Raw genomic sequence first — 20,106 nt, forward strand, 5'->3', positions numbered from 1 at the left:
TAATTCTAAATTATTTTCTTGTTACACTGCATTTACAAGAATTTTTATATCTGTATTTCTTGTTACTTGTCCACACTGAGAAAACCTATTCACTCTAGCCTTGCCTTACTTTACTATAATACAATGAAGTTTACTGATTAAATTCTTCTTATTGAAGCAGTAACAAGTTTGAGGAAGAGAGACAACAACAGGCAATGGTGTACAACATTCATTCTTCTAGCTGAACCTCTGATTTGACCAGATACTGCTGCTTTCATATAAAATAACGTTTTCCACTAAAATCTTAAATTGATTTAATTTTAAGTCTTTTCAACAAAATAAAAATACCATGTCATCTTTTTCCTTTTTTGCATTCAACATCACAATTAAGTCTGCGTAAAGCAGAAAAAGAAGTGTAACAGAGATTCATAATCAGCTTCCAACACTTGCATATACAGTAATTAGATATGGGAAGGGACATAGCTTTGAATTACCACCTCGCTACAATCTTGTGGGGGAACAGTAAAATAGTTCTTAAGATGGATTCATCTTGTTAAGTTTTGGACTCCTGTTCTATCAATAATTAAACTTACCCTTCAAGACCAAGGAAGTGTTTGTTACAACAGATCTCTTTCTAACAGAGCTTGTTCAGACGAAGGAAACCCTGCCAGTTATATTTGGGAATGCTCCAGGCACCCGCTGTAGTCATTGACTTTTATTTTATAATATAAGGCGTATGGATGAGTACACAATTGGAATAACTTTTCCCTTTTCATTGAAATAGTCATTTGAAACCGGAGATTAGACCATATTACCATAAAAACAAAAGCTCCTTTGTAGTGCAGTCATCAGAATTTCCATCTCCCCACATGATGGTAAACAGCAGGTGGAGAGCAGAACCACCTGACAAAATTATAAGAAAGCAGTAGTATTTTAGCAGAAGTAACACTACTTCTAGTTTTCTTTCCTTTAAATGGACAAAGTAGTGACAGCCTTAACCTGACCCTTTTCGGAACAATTGCTTGCGTTCAAACTATTCATTCAGTATTAAAAACGTGTGTGGGAGGGGCGGGGAGATACAATCATAAGGGTGGATCTTATTTGAAATAAAGGGCTGATTGTCCTCTCAGGTGTGCACAAGGCGCAGTGTACTGGAGACGTGCTGTGCTGGCTGCAGGACCAGTGCTTCCAAATTTGCTGTCCCAGACTGTGCTCTCCAGGCACAGGCCCACCCCCTGGCAGGGCCTTGTTCTGGGATCTGGGGATGGAAACAGCTGCGCTTCTGGCCAATGTCATCAGAACGTTCTGGCTGCTGCTGTTCAGCAGTCTCCAGAAGGCTCCAAAGCCCAAAGATCGTGGGAGGAAAAACTTCCTACCCTTGTGGCTCTTTGGATCTTCGAGGTGCTCCTAGGACCCTCACAGACCTGTGGAGTCCTCCAAGGCAAGCCTCAGCACTAGCTTTTTGGGACAGCTTATTTACATTCTTATGTAGGGCCTGATTTAGGAAATCCCCATAAATCTTGGAAAAAACCCTAACATACCATTTCCTCTTCGCTGTCTGGAAACTAAGCGTTCCCCATTGACGATTCAAAAGTCCTTAAAGTGAATTATGTTCATTTTATCACAATGATTTTGATCATCCTGTCTATTAAAAGGATACTTTAAGTATGTTCTGAGATAATTTGAACAGAAATATTTTTAAAGCATATCCCTAAAACAATACCATTTATATTTCAAACCACAGTGGGCTCAGGAATGTAACTCTTAACTTAACCTAGTAATTCAGTTATGATGAAATAATTGAGTCAAACCTTCTATAGCCTACATGCCATTTCTGAGGCTTTTGTTTGTTTAATGTTGGGATTGAAATTAGGTGCTCAGTGTGGACATAGGGGCTGAATTTTCTCAAGGGTTCTCCTGCTTGTCTGCTGTAACTTTGGCAGAAGAACTTTGAAAGCATCTGTGGTTTCCACGGCTCCCCCACTGAAGTTTCAACAGACGAGTGGGAGAATCCCCATGGAAATTCTCTCCCATGGTCTCGATTTGGGTTGCATTTAAAAGGAGTTTTCAGGCTTCCATCTAACATAACAAGGTTGCTACGTGTGGTAGGGCATTTGCCCCACTGATGTTGAAGAGGTTAATGGGTTTAAAGAGGTGCACAATCTGTTGCCTGGAGGCTCACATGGTGACTGTTGCAAACTGGAAAATTGGTGACTCAAACATCCCATTTTGGATAAAAAGTGTGCACTGCCAATATTGTTGTATTAATAGTGAATATCTGATTCTGTTATGATTTATATAACTATGGCCCGTAATTTCCGATCGGAGGCTTCCTGCGTGCAGATATCTCCTATCGGGAAAAAAATCTACGCCTTTACCTGAGGGCTCCCGAGGTCCGGACACTTCCACTCCTGGGCCTCTCCACTGTCGAAATGCGCAGGGCCCACGTATCCCAGGGGCCAGGCGAGCCAATGAAAGAGGGGAATCTCCCTTCATACTTTTGACAGATAGACCTGTCAAAAGTATGAATGGAGATGGCCCCAAAAAGACACTAAAACATTAAATACATTTTTTAAAAACCATCACATTTTAAAAATTAGTTAAAATTACATTAAATTTAATATTTTAAACAAAATGTTATTTTTTTGAAGAAAAAAATTAAAGTTTTTTATGGGGCTAAAAATAAACTTACCTTTTTTAAAAGTATTTTTAAATTATAAATGAGTGAATTTTTGTTTTACTTTTTTAAACTCTTCTGCTGGTAAAAGCAGGCTTTACGCCTGCTTTTACCAGGCGTAAGATTTCTAAGGGTTTTCTGCGGGCGGAGGTTCTGCCGAAAGTGGAACTCTCCCCCCCGCAGAGGCCCTTCTCCAGGGCAGGCGTCCGGTCTGTCAAGAGCGTTCTTGACAGATCGGAAATGCCTGTTTTCAGCGCATGTGCTTCACATGCCTGAAACCGGCATTTCCGATGTTCCTACCGATGTATACACAGCTCGTACACACCCGTAGGCAATGGAAAATACGGGCCATTGTATTCACATTAAATCAAACATGCACTCTAAATGTAAAAGATCATGGCCTAGCAATGCAGCCACACAGAGCCTGTTTTTTGGGCACTATCAGGCCTACTAAGTTCCCAATATGGCGCTCACACATTTCTGGCTAGAGTTACACTGCCCGCTATATTGAGAAAGGACAAAAAATCGTACTGCAGTGCCCATGCCAGAAACAAGCATTAGCCTAATGCATAAAAAAAGACTTAAGATTTACATTTATATAGCACCTTTCACGACCACCGGATGTCCCAAAGTGTTTTACAGCCAATGAAATAATTTTGAAGTGTAGTCACTGTTGTAATAGGAAACGTGACAGCCAATTTTCACTCAGCAAGCTCCCACAAACAGCATGTGCTAATGACCAGATAATCTGTTTTTGTTATGTTGATTGAGGGATAAATATCGGTCAGGACACCGGGGATAACTCCCAAACTCCTCTTCGAAATAGTGCCATGGGTTCTTTTACATCTACCTGAGAGAGAGAGCAGACGGGGCCTTGGTTTAACGTCTCATTCGAAAGATGGCACCTCCGACAATGCAGCACTCCCTCTAACAGCGCAACACTCCCTCAGTACTGCACTGGAGTATCAGCTCAGATTTTTGTGCTCAAGTCTCTGGAGTGGGACTATGAACACACAACCTTCTGACTCGGGTGAGAGTGCTACCCACTGAGCCACTGGCTGACACACATGTAAATATGTAAATAAGAGGCCTAATGTCTGTTTGAGGCCCAAAACTGATCAATATTTACTTACAGGTTTATCTGGCAAGAGATTTCTAACAATATAACTTTTTTGAGATCATGTAATTGCTCTTCAGAGCCTTTTAAACAAAGGTTTGATATTTTAACTTGCCAGCAATGGAGTTCCTCATATATGCAAGAAATGGCCATTTCAGGGACGTTGAAATAAGCTGCAGCTACACAAGCCCAGTGTCATTTTTACAATAACTACAGTTATTTGTTATAAACTGGTCTTTTAAAAATAATTATTTGTAGATAAACACCCATTATTTTTCTGGTTTCTACAGGCCTTGTGCCAATTGCAGTTGAGAGGGTAAGCAGGCAGTCCAGTCCCAGGCTTCTATCATGGCCACTCTTTGCTTCCTGGTAGGGGCTGCACAATGACAGCTGTTGTGCTGATTTTCTTCCCTATGAGGGAACAACAGGCCATTCTTGCTCCCGAGATTAGGAACTCACCAGTGTGGGGAGATGGAGCACTAATGTATGATCCCACAGAGCACTGGGATTCATATTATACATCACCATTTTAAATGTGTTTTTTTTCAGTTTGATATCAACCAACCAGTGATCTCTGCATAGATGGGGTAACACTGAAATGGTGAAATGATTCCAGTCATTAACTTCAAATCCTATAATTTTTCTTAAGGGAAAATATCTGGGTGAAATCATTGAGAAATTTTGGCTTCAATTTAAAAAGGTCTCGTGCTTAATGTTTTAAATTTCCAGGTGTACCTGGCACTACACCTTAAAGTGTTTTAACAAATAAATTATCCATGCAGTCCTGTTCAAGATGACTTGGCCCATTCAATAGAAGTCTGCAAAATGATCTAGTGAAAGTGATCCTGCAACTTATAAAGACTCAGGTTTCCGACCACTGAGTTCACCGTGAATTTAAAACCAAGCATTTAAATAGATTCATCTGAGAACATGTCATTCAAGCCATTTAATTTGTTGCCCACATACAACACTTGGTTTTAATGTGTAAAGGTACAGAAACTCTCAATTATAGTTGGTGACAAATGATCCCAAATAATGGTCAGCTCCGGATACTGACAGAATTCCACATTGCAAAGGCATTCAGCTCTGTAAATCTGCTTTAAGATGGACACAATTCTGTAAAGCTTTGTACATTCTGGAGTTAAACTCACAAGTTAAGACCAAGGGTTATTACTTAGCCTTTGTAACTGAATGGGAGGAATTTATTATATTGATAATTGCTGCTTCAGCAGAAACAAAAGAGCATGGGTGGGGCCTACTCTTCACTTTGAAATATAGCTCAAAATTCTGAGGGGGGGAGGGTGAACAGCCAGAGGTCACAGTCCATATCGGTACCAACGACATAGGTAGAAAGAGGGGTGAGGCCCTGCAGGCAGATTTCAGGGAGCTAGGAAAGAGATTAAAAAGCAGGACCTCAAAGGTAGTAATCTCAGGATTACTCCCGGTGCCACGCGCGAGTGAGTATAGAAATAGGAGGATAGAGCAGATGAATGCATGGCTGGAGAGATGGTGCAGGAGGGAAGGCTTCAGATTCCTGGGTCGTTGGGACTGGTTCTGGGGGAGGTGGGACCTGCGGGGAGATTTGCTAGTGCTATTGGAGAGGGTTTAAACTAAATTGGCAGTGGGATGGGCATCAGGATGTTGTGGCGTACCGATCACAGAAAGGACACAATCTGCTTTTCGGTCCGTAGACTATAAATCAGGTGTCATGCCTTTAAGAAGGATCACACCTTTAAGAAACTCGATCTGCAACATAGTTAAGCCCAGAGCGGGGGAGGAGCAGTTAGTTAAGCCCAGAGCGGGGGAGGAGCAGTCAAAGCTGTGGACTGATGAAAGGCAGTCGGACTTGGTGTAGTCTCTGACGCCATTTTTGTGTTCAACATGTAGTCTCAACAATTAAACCTTTTCTGTTGAACCTCTCCGAGTTCAGTATATTTTGTTAGGAGTACGTAGACTCCTACATTGGTGACCCCAACGCTCAGGACGACTCCTAAGTGTAACCATGGCTGACACAAACGCAATTTCTGTGAAGCTGCCGGAGTTCTGGGAGAACCTAGCCACCGCCTGGTTCCTTCAAGCCGAATCGCAATTCCGACTCTGCGGCATCACCGCTGACGCAACGATGTACAACTACCTCCTCGCCTCCCTGGGCAGCTCCACAACCACGAAAGTCTGGACAACACTACAAAACCCTTCGGAGGAAGGCAAGTACGCACATCTCAAGGCCGCGCTCCTTAAAAAATTCACAGCCTCCCAATTCGTGCGCAACTGCCACCTCCTCGACCTCCCGGGCCTCGGTGACTCCACGCCGTCAGACTTGCTCTCACACATGCTTGCTCTGACCGACGAGAAACCGCCCGGCACCCTCTTCCGCACGCTCTTTATCCGCCAACTACCCCCCAGCATCCGCCCGGCAATCGTGGCGTCCAGCCTCACGGACCTCGAGGACCTGGCCGAAGAAGCCGATAAGCTCCTGTCCGCCGGCTCCAACCATGCCGTCACCCCCGACCTGGCCTCCGCAGCGTCGGCGTGCGTCCCACCCTCTATCGCGCGGCCACACAGCTCGGCCACGAGGCCCCCCAGGCCCCCATGTCCCCCAGGCCCTCCGACCCAGGGCTACTGCTACTTCCACACCCGGTTCGGCGCACGGGCACGCCGCTGCAGCCATCCCTGCACGTTTCCAACCGCCCCCACACCGGCCTACACGATGGCCGTGGGGCAAACAGGCGCGCTGCTGTACGTTACGGACAGCGCCTCCGGACGCCGTTTCTTATGCGACACGGGCGCGCAGCGCAGCATCATCCCCGCGTCCGCGGCCCTGCGCTGGCTGCCACCAACGGCACCGACATCCGGACGTACGGCACCCACACCGTCACCATCGACCTCGCAGGCCGCCGCTACCACTGGGAGTTTATCACCGCCAAGGTGCTCTCCCCGCTCCTCGGTGCGGATTTCCTGTGCGCCCACGGCCTGTTGGTCGACATGCCTCGGCACCGCCTCGTGGACATGAACACCATGTCACCTATCCCGGGCGCCATGGCCCCCCCCCAACCCGCCGAAATGGCGTGGCAGTGCCGCGCCCGCTCAACAGACGACTACTCAGCACTCCTGGCTGAGTTCCCAGCCCTCACCAACCCGACCTTCTCCGCGAAAGTTGCTAAGCACGGGGTAGAACACTTCATCCCCACCACAGGCCCACCGGTGTATGCCCACGCCCGCAGGCTGGACCCGGCCAAGCTAGAGATCGCGCGGGCCGAGTTCGCCACAATGGAACAGCTCGGCATCATCCGCTGCTCCAACAGCCCCTGGGCCTCCCCACTCCACATCGTCACCAAACCCGACGGGGGATGGCGCCCCTGCGGGGACTACCGGCGCCTAAACAACACCACCACGCCGGATCGGTACCCCATACCGCACATTCAAGACTTCTCAGCTAGACTGGCCGGCCGCTCAGTCTTCTCCAAAGTCGACCTGGTGCGCGGTTACCATCAGGTGCCAGTCCACCCCACCGACGTTCCCAAGACGGCCATAATCACCCCTTTTGGGCTAGTCGAGTTCCTCCGAATGCCCTTCGGCCTCAAAAACGCGGCCCAGACCTTCCAGCGGCTCATGGACTCGGTCCTCCGGGACCTGAAGTTCCTCTTTGTCTACCTGGATGACATCCTGGTAGCTAGTTCCTCCAAGCAGGAACACATCGAGCACCTCCGCACCCTGTTCCAGCGGCTCAGTGAGCACGGGCTCATCATCAGCCCAGCCAAGTGCCAATTCGACCTCAGCAGGATCGAATTCCTCGGCCACCACATCACGCAGGACGGAGCCATTCCCCTGCCCGCCAAGGTGCAAGCCGTCCAGCAGTTCCCCCGGCCTACCACCATCAAAGGCCTCCAGGAGTTCTTGGGGATGATCAACTTTTACAACCGCTTCATTCCCGGAGCGGCCTCCCTCATGCGGCCCCTATACGAAGCCCTCCGGGGTAAGAAAGACAGAATGGCGATCGAGTGGTCGGAGGACATGTTGACCGTTTTTGACTTGACCAAAAAGGCGCTCGCCGATGCCACCATGCTCGCTCACCCACAGCCCAACGCCAGGGTGGCCCTCACCACGGACGCCTCTGACCACGCGGTCGGTGCCGTGTACGAACAGTGGGTCAACGGGGCCTGGCAACCGCTGGCCTTTTTCAGCCGCCAACTGCGCCCCCCGGAGGCCAAATACAGCGCCTTTGACCGCGAGCTCCTCGCACTGTACCTGGCAGTCCGCCATTTTAGATTTCTTCTGGAGGGCCGCCCCTTCACCGCGTTTGTCGACCACAAACCCCTGACATTCGCGATGGCGAAATCTGCGGACCCGTGGTCAGCCAGGCAACAACGCCAGCTCGCCGCGGTGTCCGAATTCACCACGGACATCCGGCACATCTCCGGTCGAGACAACGTGGTGGCCGACTGCCTATCCCGCCCCGCCGTCCACGGCGCCCACCTGGCAGTGGACTATGCTCAACTGGCAGTGGAGCAACGCACTGACCCCGATCTGCTCTCCGCGCCCACAACCCTCCCAGGGCTGCGACTAACCAACATCGCCTGCGGCCCGTCCGCCGTCACAGTCAAATGCGACACCTCCTTGGCGCAACCCCGCCCCGTAGTCCCGGCGTCCTGGCGAAAACGGGTGTTCGGCATCGTCCACGGCCTCTCACACCCCGGCACCCGCGCGTCCATTAGACTGGTGGCCAACCGATTTGTCTGGCGCAGCCTGCGCAAAGATGTGCGTGTCTGGTCCAGATCCTGCATAGCTTGCCAGCATGCCAAAATCCACCAGCACGTCAAAGCCCCACTCGAGGAGATCACCGTGCCAGAAAGAAGGTTTGACCACGTCCACATCGACCTCGTCGGCCCCCTGCCGCCATCACAAGGTCACACGCACCTGCTGACAATCGTGGACCGTACCACCCGCTGGCCCGAGGCCATTCCACTGACGTCCACGACCACCGCCGACATCGCAAAGGCGTTCATCGGGACCTGGGTCGCTCGGTTCGGCGTCCCCTCCGACATGACGTCGGATAGAGGCCCGCAGTTCACCTCTGATCTGTGGGCCGCCATTGCCCGAAACCTCGGGGTGGCCATTCACCGCACCACGGCTTACCACCCCCAAGCCAACGGACTGTGCGAGCGATTCCACAGGTCCATGAAGGCGTCCCTCCATGCCAGCCTCGAGGACGAGGCTTGGATCGACTGCCTCCCGTGGGTGCTACTTGGCCTACGCTCCGCGGTCAAGGAAGACCTGCAAGCCTCGGCGGTGGAACTCGTGTACGGCCAGCCACTGCGCGTACCCGGAGAGTTCCTGCCCACTGCCACGACCCCCTGGTCGGCTGACCAGCAACGCCACGCTTTCGCCAACCAAGCACAACAGTTCGCTCCGGTACCCACCAGCCGGCACGGTGAACCAGCAACCCGCGTACCACCTAGCCTGCACATGGCCAAATTTGTTTTCGTGCGCCATGACGCCCACCGAGGACCTCTACGGCCCCCATACAACGGACCCTACAAGGTACTCCAGACGGGGAACAAGTTCTTCCTCCTTCAAGTGGGCGGCAGAACTGACAAGGTGTCGGTCGACCGGCTCAAGCTGGCGCACCTAGAGCCCGACGAACCCGTTCAAGTGGGCCAACCCCCACCGCGGGGCAGACCGCCTAAGAGCCCGACGCGTCTGACCGCCCCGCTCCCGACACCAACCGCCAAGAGCCGTTCCGGCCATGCCATCAAGCCACCACGCCAGTTCGTACACTCCCTACTAGCGGATTCTGGGGGGGAGCTGTGTGGCGTACCGATCACAGAAAGGACACAATCCGCTTTTCGGTCCGTAGACTATAAATCAGGCGTCATGCCTTTAAGAAGGATCACACCTTTAAGAAACTCGATCTGCAACATAGTTAAGCCCAGAGCGGGGGAGGAGCAGTTAGTTAAGCCCAGAGCGGGGGAGGAGCAGTTAGTTAAGTCCAGAGCGGGGGAGGAGCAGTCGAAGCTGTGGACTGATGAAAGGCAGTCGGACTTGGTGTAGTCTCTGACGCCATTTTTGTGATCAACATGTAGTCTCAACAATTAAACCTTTTCTGTTGAACCTCTCCGAGTTCAGTATATTTTGTTAGGAGTATGTAGACTCCTACAATGTAACATTACAAAGGAGAAACAAAGGATTGGGAGAGACGGATAGCACTAAAGTAAGAAATAGTAAGGTATTAGGTGGGGTCAAACTAAGAGAGAACACAGGATGGTCTAAGATAGGTTTACAGTGTATGTATGTTAATGTGCGAAGCATAGTAAACAAGGTTGGTGAGCTGCAGGCGCAAATAGCCACATGAGAATATGATGTTGTGGCAATGACGGAGACCTGGCTCAAAAAAGAGCAGGATTGGGTATTAAATATTCCTGGATATAAGGTGTTCAGGAAAGATAGGGAAGGAAAGATAGGAGGTGGTGTGGCAGCATTGGTTAAGGAGAATGTTACAGTGCTGGAGAGAGGGGATGTCCTGGAGGGGTCAAGGACAGAATCTATATGGCTAGAGTTAAGAAATAATAGAGGTGCCATTACACTAGTAGGTGTATTCTATAGGCCACCAACTAGTGGGAAAAATATGGAGGAGCAAATTTATGGAGAAATTACAGAGAGATACAAGAACTATAGAGTAGTAATAATGGGGAGCTTCAACTTTCCTAATATAGATTGGGATAGTAATAGTGTAAAGGGCAGAGAGGGGGAAGAATTTCTGAAGTGTGTTCAGGAGAACTTTCTTGATCAGTATGTTTCCGGCCCAACGATGAAGGAGGCATTGCTGGATCTGGTTCTGGGGAATGAGGTAGGTCAAGTGGAGCAAGTGTCAGTAGGTGACCATTTAGGGAACAGTGATCATAGTATCATAAGGTTTAGATTAGCTATTGAAAAGGACAGGGAGCAATCTAGAATAAAAATACTTAATTGAAGGAAGGCCAATTTCAGTGGGATGAGAACAGATTTGGCCTGTGTAAATTGGAATCAAAGATTGGCAGGCAAAACTGTAATGGAACAATGGGCTGCCTTTAAAGAGGAGATGGTTCGGGTACAGTCGAGGTACATTCCCACTGGGGGGAAAGGTAGGGCAACTAAAGTCAGAGCTCCCTGGCTGACGAAAGAGATAGAGAGTAGAAAAAGAGCGCATATGACAGATGTCAGGTTGAGAATACATCTGAGAATCAGGCTAAATATAGAAAGTTCAGAGAAGAAGTGGAAAGGAAAATAAGAGGGGCAAAGAGAGGGTATGAGAATAGAATGGCAGCTAACATAAAAGGTAATCCAAAAGTCTTCTATAGGCATATAAGTAGTAAATGGGTAGTAAGAGGAGGGGTGGGGCTGATTAGGAACCAAAAAGGAGACCTACGCATGGAGGCAGAGGGTATGGTTGAGGTACTAAATGAGTATTTTGCATCTGTTTTCACCAAGGAAGGAGATGCTGCCATAGACATAGTGAAGGATGAGGGAGAGGAGATACTGGATGGGATAAAAATTGATAAAGAGGAGGTACTAGAAAGTCTGGTTGTACTTAAAGTAGATAAGTCACCAGGATCAGATGGGATGCATCTTAGGATGCTGAGGGAAGTGAAGGAAGAAATTGCAGAGGTACTGGCCATAATCTTCCAATCCTCCTTAGAAATGGGGGTGGTGCCAGAGGACTGGAGAATTGCAAATGTTACACCCTTGTTCAAAAAAGGCAGATGAAAAGTGCAAAGTGATACATTTTGGTAGAAAGAATGAAGAGAGGAAATAGAATCGAAAGGGTACAACCCTAAAGGGGGTGCATCAACAGAGAACTAGCGGTATATGTGCAGAAATTGTTGAAGGTGGCAGGGCAGGTTGAGAAAGCAGTTAAAAAAGCTTATGGGATCCTGGGCTTCATGAATAGAGGTATACAAAAGCATGGAAGTTAGAATGAATCTGTATAAAACACTGGTTCGGCCTCAACTGGAGCACTGTGTCCAATTCTGGGCACCGCACTTTAGGAAGGATGTGAAGGCCTAAGAGAGGGTGCAGAAAAGATTTACGAGAATGATTCCAGGGATGAGGGACTTCAGTTACATGGATAGACTGGAGAAGCTGGGGTAGTTCTAGAAACATAGAAACATAGAAAAATAGGAGCAGGAATAGGCCATTCAGCCCCTCGAGCCTGCTCCACCATTCAATATGATCATGGCTGATCCTCTATCTCAATACCATATTCCCGCTCTCTCCCCATACCCCTTGGTGCCTTTTGTGTCTAGAAATTTATCTATCTCCTTCTTAAATATATTCAGTGACTTGGCCGCCACAGCCTTCTGTGGTAGAGAATTCCATAGGTTCACCACCCTTTGAGTGCAGACATTTCTCCTCATCTCAGTCCTAAATGTCCTACCCCGTACCCTGAGACTGTGACCCCTCATTCTAGACCCCCCCAGCCAGGGGAAACATCCTCCCTGTTTGTCTAACCCTGTCAGAATTTTATACATTTCAATGAGATTCCCTCTCATTCTTCTAAACTCTAGTGAATACCTAGTCGACCCGATCTCTCCTCATACGACAGTCCTGCCATCCCAGGAATCAGTCTGGTGAACCTTTGCTGCACTCCCTCTATGGCAAGTATATCCTTTCTTAGGTAAGGAGACCAAAACTGCATACAGTACTCCAGGTGTGGTCTCACCAAGGCCCTGTATAACTGTAGTAAGACATCCTTGCTCCTGTACTCAAATCCTCTTGCAATGAAGGCCAACATACCATTTGCCTTCCTAACTGCTTGCTGCACCTGCATGCTTGCTTTCAGTGACTGGTGTACAAGGACACCCAAGTTCCTTTGTACATCCACATTTTCCAATCGATCACCATTTAAATAATATTCTGCCTTTCTGTTTTTCCTACTGAAGTGGATAACTTCACATTTATCCACGTTATACTGCATCTGCCATGTATTTGCCCACTCACTCAACTTGCCTAAATCGCCTTGAAACCTCTTTGCATCCTCCTCACAACTCACAATCCCACTAGTTTCGTGTCGTCAGTAAACTTGGAAATATTACATTTGGTTCCCTCATCCAAATCATTGATATATATTGTGAATAGCTGAGGCCCAAGCACTGATCCCTGCGGTACCCCACTAGTCGCCGCCTGCCACCCTGAAAAAGACCCATTTATTCCTACTCTCTGTTTCCTGTCTGTTAACCAATTTTCAATCCATGCCAGTATATTACCTCCAATCCCAAGTTCTTTAATTTTGCACACTAACCTCTTATGTGGGACTTTATCAAAGGCCTTCTGAAAATCCAAATACACCACATGCACTGGTTCTCCCTTATCTATTCTACCAGTTACATCCTCAAAAAACTCCAGTCGGTTTGTCAAACACGATTTCCCTTTCATAAATCCATGTTGACTTTGTCTAATCCCGTTGATATTTTCCAAGTGTCCTGTTATCACATCCTCTATAATGGACTCTAGCATTTTCCCTTCTACTGATGCTAGGCTAACCGGTCTGTAGTTCCCTGTTTTCTCTCTCCCTCCTCTTTTAAATAGTGGGGTCACATTTGCCACCCTCCAATCTGCAGGAACTGTTCCATAATCTCGAATTTTGGAAGATGATAACCAATGCATCCACTATTTCCATGGCTACCTCTTATAGTACTCTGGGATGCGGATTATCAGGCCCTGGGGATTTATTGGCTTTCAGTCCCATTAATTTCTCCAGCACAATTTTTTTATTAATACTAATTTCCTTTAATTCCTCCTTCTCACTAGACCCTTGGTTCCCTAGCATTTCTGGGAAGTTATTTGTGTCCTCTTCTGTGAAGACAGAACCAACGTATTTGTTTAATTGCTCTGCCATTTCCTTGTTCCCCATTATAAATTCTCCCGTTTCTGACTGTAAGGGACCTACCTTTGTCTTCATTAATCTTTTTCTTTTTACATACTGTAAGATTCGAAATTTTTCATTATATAATCACACGAGACAACAGGATTAATAACACAGCTTTATTGACCAAAAGAAGCTTGTACAGATAAAACTTTTGATAAAAGGGCACACAAAATGGCCACCGGACCTCATGGTCAGTTTCTTGGACCATTTGATTTCTGTTACTGCAAGCCAGACAGGCTTGTGGATTGAGAACAGTAATCCCGCGAAAGCCAGTATCGGGAAACCGAAACTCAGGGAAATGGGCATACATATTCAATTGGATTCTAAGTACAAGACAGTTTCAGGCAACAGGATGGGGCCCATCAAGATATGGGCGGACAATGCATGAACACTTAAACCCATTTAATGTACAAAGGAAAAACCGTTTAACAGCCATCAAGGGAAATCTCCAGACTGATCAATATACGAACTGAGTTACGGTGACAAAGTAAAAGACATTATCGGCCAGGAAGGCCAGTTAAAGCTATCACTGGCTCCCGTTACAAGACAAAGCGCCCCTGCAGAGATTTCTGCCCGCCAAAAATATTACAAAGACTGGACTATGATCTGGCGGGAGATAAGGCTGGCCCAAAAGGGTATAACTATGGATTTTGAAAAGTCCATCAGCACGCCTCTTCTACCTCGGTAGCTTCGGAATTCGATCAGGACGTTTCGGACGGACATTTCGGAAAAGGACAACGTGGTCGGTGTTCAGCCAGACAAGGCTCGGCCACGATGAGAAGACGACGAGGGTGGCCCGGGTACCGTTGTCGGGAGATCATCGACGACCCAGGCCGAAGAAGAAGACACCCTCAGGAAAACCGACGATCCAGGCCGGAGGGAAAGGACATTCCGGGCCTAGCACTCCCGTGCCTCAACATCCCATTCTCGGGGTGTTTTCCTCACTGGACTCTCCCATGTGCATCCAGTTATTCAATATCACATCGGTGGCAGAAACTGCTCCATGAATCCAAATCCACAACAGACTTAGCGGATTTCAGCCATGACGAGCGCTCACCGAGGCTGTGTCCACTGCCTCATCGCCTGAGAGAGAGAGAAAAACAAGTTGCGCCAGAAGTTTCCAAATCCACGTGACGACGGAAAGCTGTGCCAAAAAGGCTGCGAACCCCTCCTTTTTGCGAGTTTGAAAGTGGTGAGCATGATCCCGAGTTCCTCAAGTCGAAACTTAGTTTAGGTATAAGGGGAGGGAGAGGGTACGGGTAATCGTAATGTGTTTCCCCTTTTTCGATGTGCCGTGTGTTTCCCATTTCCATGGAATCAAGTTTATAGATATGTGCATGCTTGTAGTCGCTTTGATTTGTGCTTATGATATGTATTTTGTAATGCTGCAAACTGTTTAATAATAAAAGCATCCATTTCGTGCTATTCAACCTGGTCTATTGAGTCTTTCTCTGCACTACAGTTCCCTGCACCTAAGTCCAAGGTCTAGAACCGTAGGGAAGAGTGGGCCGAACCACTCAAGGGTAATTATTGCACGAAGCCTGGTAGGAGACCAGAACGAGCAAGAAAAACCCCCTACAGAAATGGCGACCGCGGCAGGACCTTGGCAGCAGGAATGTAGCGTGTTAGATCAAGGTTTAAATAAACGAAATGTGATGGATGAGAGGATAGCGGATTATGTTTTTGGGAAGGTAAACCTTACAAAACAATGGATATCTGACCTATTAAGGGATAGGCGCCCGCTAGACGCAGCCATCAAGTGGACAGAAAGCAAAGAGCACAAAAGATCTGTAGAAAAGGTGGTCTGGCTGATGTGTTACAAGAAGCAAGTCCAGCTTTTGGACCAGGTCGTTGTAGCACAGACAGCCCAGATCAAAGGGCTGCTTACAGAAGTAGAGGAAAAGGTTGCGGGAGGTCAGAAACTGATTCAATCGCTCAACGCGCTGAATCAGGAACGCCAATCCGCAACCCACCACCATGAGACCCGGATAGAGTATTTGGAATGTCAGGTCATTGAGGCCAAGGCCAGTGAAGGTAGGATGAGAGAGAGATGTTTCCGCCTAGCCAAGCAGGTAGCGACACAGGAGGAACGTATCTTGGGGGCCAGGGCAGCCTATAAGATGGCCATGCAGGATAGGTCTGAGAACACCGACCATAGCGCTTGCCACCGGGAGCTAGAGGACCTGAGAACGGCCCTAGCCAAGGCAAACGGATTGGTGTGTCTCATAAACCCGCCAGCGAGCCAGCTACTGTTAGCCAAGGAATCCAAAAGACCGATTCCACAAGAGACAGTTAGGGTACCAACCCCCGAGCCCTCAGCACCTCCTGCCTATGATGTGTCTTGGACTCCGGGGAAGGAAACGGAGGAGTCGGACACAGGGGTTCTTGAGGTAGAGCAACACCAGGTAGTAGGGTCGGGACCGGCGCCGATGTGTCCCACGCGACACCAGAGGCTCGGTCCGAACGAAGATGATGGCGCGGATGGACCCCTTGTGAATCAGATCATAATGCCCCATAGCGCACGACAGCTAAGGGAAATGATCAGTGACATCCCAAAACTCTCCGAGTCAGGAGATCCCTCAGTGCATTTTCGGGACGTGGAGCAAACCGCAGCAGTTAATGACTGCGATGGGGCCGAAATGTCCAAAATGCTGCTGTTCTCCCTGGACAGTTCGCTCCTCCAATTTCTCCCTGACGAGAGCAAGAGAGGGTGAAAAACGTACGAGGAGATATGGAATGAGATCCTGGAGATTATAGGGGTGGGTGATGGAAGTCCGTTCCTCCGATTGGAAAGGACGATACAGCTAGTAGGAGAACCCCCATGGGTTTTCACCGGAAAGTTGTGGCCAGTGTACCGGCGCAGCTGCCCGGGAGGACCGGACCGGGACGCGCTAAATGATGGCCAAAGGGCTCATTGGCTCCGGTGTCTGGTCGCCAATTGCTTGCCGTCGGTGAGGGAGCAGGCCAAGGCATGGTTTGACCCCACTAACCCCCGCTCCACGGAGGAAGTAGTACTTGATCAGCTCACGATAGGTTACAGGAACAACAAGAGTAGGAGTGTGCCTTCCTCAAAGGGAAAGGTGCATGAGGCGAGGCCTGCAGCTCCTGCTAAAAAGGAATGGCATCAGGAGGGGAATCGTGCCCCCCAAGCCAAGAGCAGTTGTTACGGGTGTGGAAAGGAGGGTCATTGGCGCGGGGACTGTAGAAATCCGTGGAAGGATAATAGAGGGAAATTTCCCGCAGTCCAAGCCCAAGCCCAGACTGCTGCCCCAGCACCAGCCCAAAACCAAACCGTAGCTCCTGCCCTAGCACCAACCCAAAGCCAAACCGTAGCCCCTGCCCCAGCACCAGGAGCTGGTGCAGTTGTGGATCCCACCGCGATTGAGTCGATTTTACAGACAATGCGGTCTCTAATGACCTCGCAGGGGAAGGTGGCAGTTGTCAACAACCCTGTTGCTCCCCCAGCCCCAACCGCAGCGCCCCAATGACTGAAGCCCGCGCAGCCCGTCTACCTGTGTCCGCTCCGTTATGACGCGTGGAGAAGACCCGTTGTGGAGATGGAGGTGGAGAAGGAAAAGGGTAGTTACCTGTTGGATACGGGAGCATCATGCACTGTGATCCACACAGCTAAGCCTTTTGCCTCACCTCTATCTACCCAGGCTCCATTCTCAGTAGCGGGTTTCACAGGCAGAGAACAGGCTGGCGCGTATTCCATCCCGCTCTCCATTCATTTGGGAGCACTCCACACCACATGGACGTGCATCCTATTGAAGTGGAATGAGGGGGGTGGGAAAGGCATCCTCGGGGCTGATTTCTTGGTGGAACACGGGATCCTCGTGGACCTTAGAAATCACTGTCTCTGGGGAGCCGAGAATGGATTAGGTAAGGTAGTTGTGATCCCAGGGAAGGGGGAAAAGGGGACCCTGTGCACCATGAAGCCGTCAGGGGGTTACGACCTTGAGCTTCTGGTCGCGGACGTCCCAACGGACTTGCAAGCATTTGTGTCGGACAATCTGACCGCGTTTGCCACCCACAAGCACGACTGTGGGAGGGTCACCGGGTTTGAGGTCAGCGTAGACGGGGACCCCATGATCCGACCCCAAAAGCAGTATAACTTCCCCAAGGAGGCAGAACCCGACATGGAGACAGCAATATCTTCATTGGTGCAGCAGGGCGTGTTGAGGCCAATAGCCACTCACGTGAACTCCCCATTATGGCCGGTAAAGAAGCCGGACAATTCATGGAGGGCCACGGTGGACTATAGAGTCCTCAACAGTAATATCCCAGCCTGCGCGCCCACGGTAGCAGCAGTTGCCGACCTAATAGGGAGTATTCCAGCCTCCGCGACCACGTTCACAGTGTTGGATATCTCGAACGGTTTTTGGTCCATTCCGTTGCGGCGGGAGGATCAGTACAAGTTTGCCTTTACTTTTAAAGGGCAACAGTACACTTGGAACTGCTTGCCGCAGGGTTTTCACAACAGCCCCAGCATTTTCCATCAATGCATGGCGGGAAGTTTAAAAGAATTTAGCCAGCCCAATCAGATAGTGCAGTATCTGGACAACTTACTCCTGTTCACGGACTCAAGGGAGGAGCACGGCCCACTATTAGCCGAATTATTGGAACTGCTGGAAAGGAAGGGTTTCAAGGTAAACCCAAAGAAAGCACAGATCGGCCAGCAAGAGGTGAAATTCCTGGGTCTGGCCATCCGCGCTGGAGAAAGGGCCATAGATAAGGCTAGACGGGAATCGGTGCAAGATCTACCGATCCCTAACACAGTAACGGGTGTAAGGTCCTTTTTGGGGTTGACCGGGTACTGCAGGGATTTCATCGAGGACTACGCAGCCACAGCAGCCCCGCTACTCCGACTCTTACACAAGGGAGTCGAGTGGTCTTGGGATGAGGGGTGTCAGGCAGCATTCGAGAAGTTGAAAAGGGATCTGCAGACCGCGCCAGCCTTAGGGGCCATAGATGGGGGAGAGGAGTTCTTCCTGGAAGTAGCCGCTAGTGGGGACAGCCTGAGCGCCGTGCTGCTCCAGGAGCGACACGGCAAGCTGAGACCAGTGGTCTATTCCTCCAGGGTACTCACGGATGTGGAGAGGAGTTTTTCCAATTGCGAACGGCATCTCCTGGCCACGCATTGGGCTGTGAACAGATCAGTGATCTTCACAGGAACCTCTCCCATCACTCTCCTCACCCATCACACCCCCACAAAGATGCTTCTGGATGGAAGGATTAAGGATGGGACTGTAAGCAGCGCCCGGATTGCGCGCTGGACCCTCCTCCTTTCCCAGATGGATCTCAAAGTTAAAGGTCTCTGCGAGCCGAAGCTCGCAGCCAACATAGTATATCCCGGAACAGCCCATCGGTGTTCCGTCAAAGGGGTATGGGAGGTTAACATAGGTTTACGGGCCGGGATACACCCCACAGGCCGCGAGATCTATGTAGACGGTTCCAGCACGGTATCTGCTGGCGAACGACTCACAGGGTGTGGAGTTTATGACCCTGCGGCAAACATTGCCTTGGCAATTAAGCTCCCCAGCACTATGAGCGCACAGCAAGCTGAACTGTCCGCGGTGGCGTACGTGGTCACCCACCCCGAAATCTTCCCGACCCCATACACTATTTGCTCGGACAGCATGTTCACGTGCAATTCGTGTACGGAATACCTCCCCCCTCTGGTCCCGCCGCGGATATACCTCCGCGGACGGACGGCCTTTAACAGTTAAGCCCTTGCTGGAAAAGATCCTGGCAGCTGTGGGGGAGGAAGGGGATGTGTTCATCCATAAGGTGAAGGCTCATTCCACCACAGAACCCCGCAGTCAGGGCAACCAGCAGGCAGATGCGCTAGCCAGGGAGGGTGCCCGCAACGGCATTCTCTGGGGCCCCTATGGACCCGGACCCGTGGCGGCGATCCAAGGCGGGGAGGGGACTCCAGGGAACACAGGGGTGACACCGCCCCTAGACCTAAAAACCGTCCAAACCCTGGATCCCGCCCTCAAAACGGCCCTAAAAGCCATTGTTGAGGGCAAGCAGGTAGAGGGTCCGTACAGTACGGCAGCCCTCTCAGTCAAGGAAGACATGCTGTTCCGAGAGGAGCAGTGGGTTGTGCCGCAGCAGCACCGGAGGGAATTCCTTCAACTGGCCCACGAGGGTCCAGGGGCAGGACACCCCGGGCCTGAGGTTACTTGGCAACGGGTAGAGCAGGCGGGATGGTGGCCGGGACTTAGAGACGATGTCCGCGAGTTCTGTGCGAGCTGTCTTGTGTGCGCTGCAAACAACCCAGACCCCCAGAAAAGGAAGGTGCCCATGGGACACATCAGGAGGGTAGAGGGACCGTGGCAGTCGATTCAGGTCGACTACATAGGGCCCCTGCCCGCCGCCCAGGGCGGGTATAAGTATTGCCTTGTTCTGGTGGACGTGTTCACCAAA

This window comes from Somniosus microcephalus, chromosome 13 (genome assembly GCF_052327205.1).
Source record: "Somniosus microcephalus isolate GS21.2 chromosome 13, FLI_Smic_1.0, whole genome shotgun sequence".
Lineage (NCBI taxonomy): Eukaryota > Metazoa > Chordata > Chondrichthyes > Squaliformes > Somniosidae > Somniosus > Somniosus microcephalus.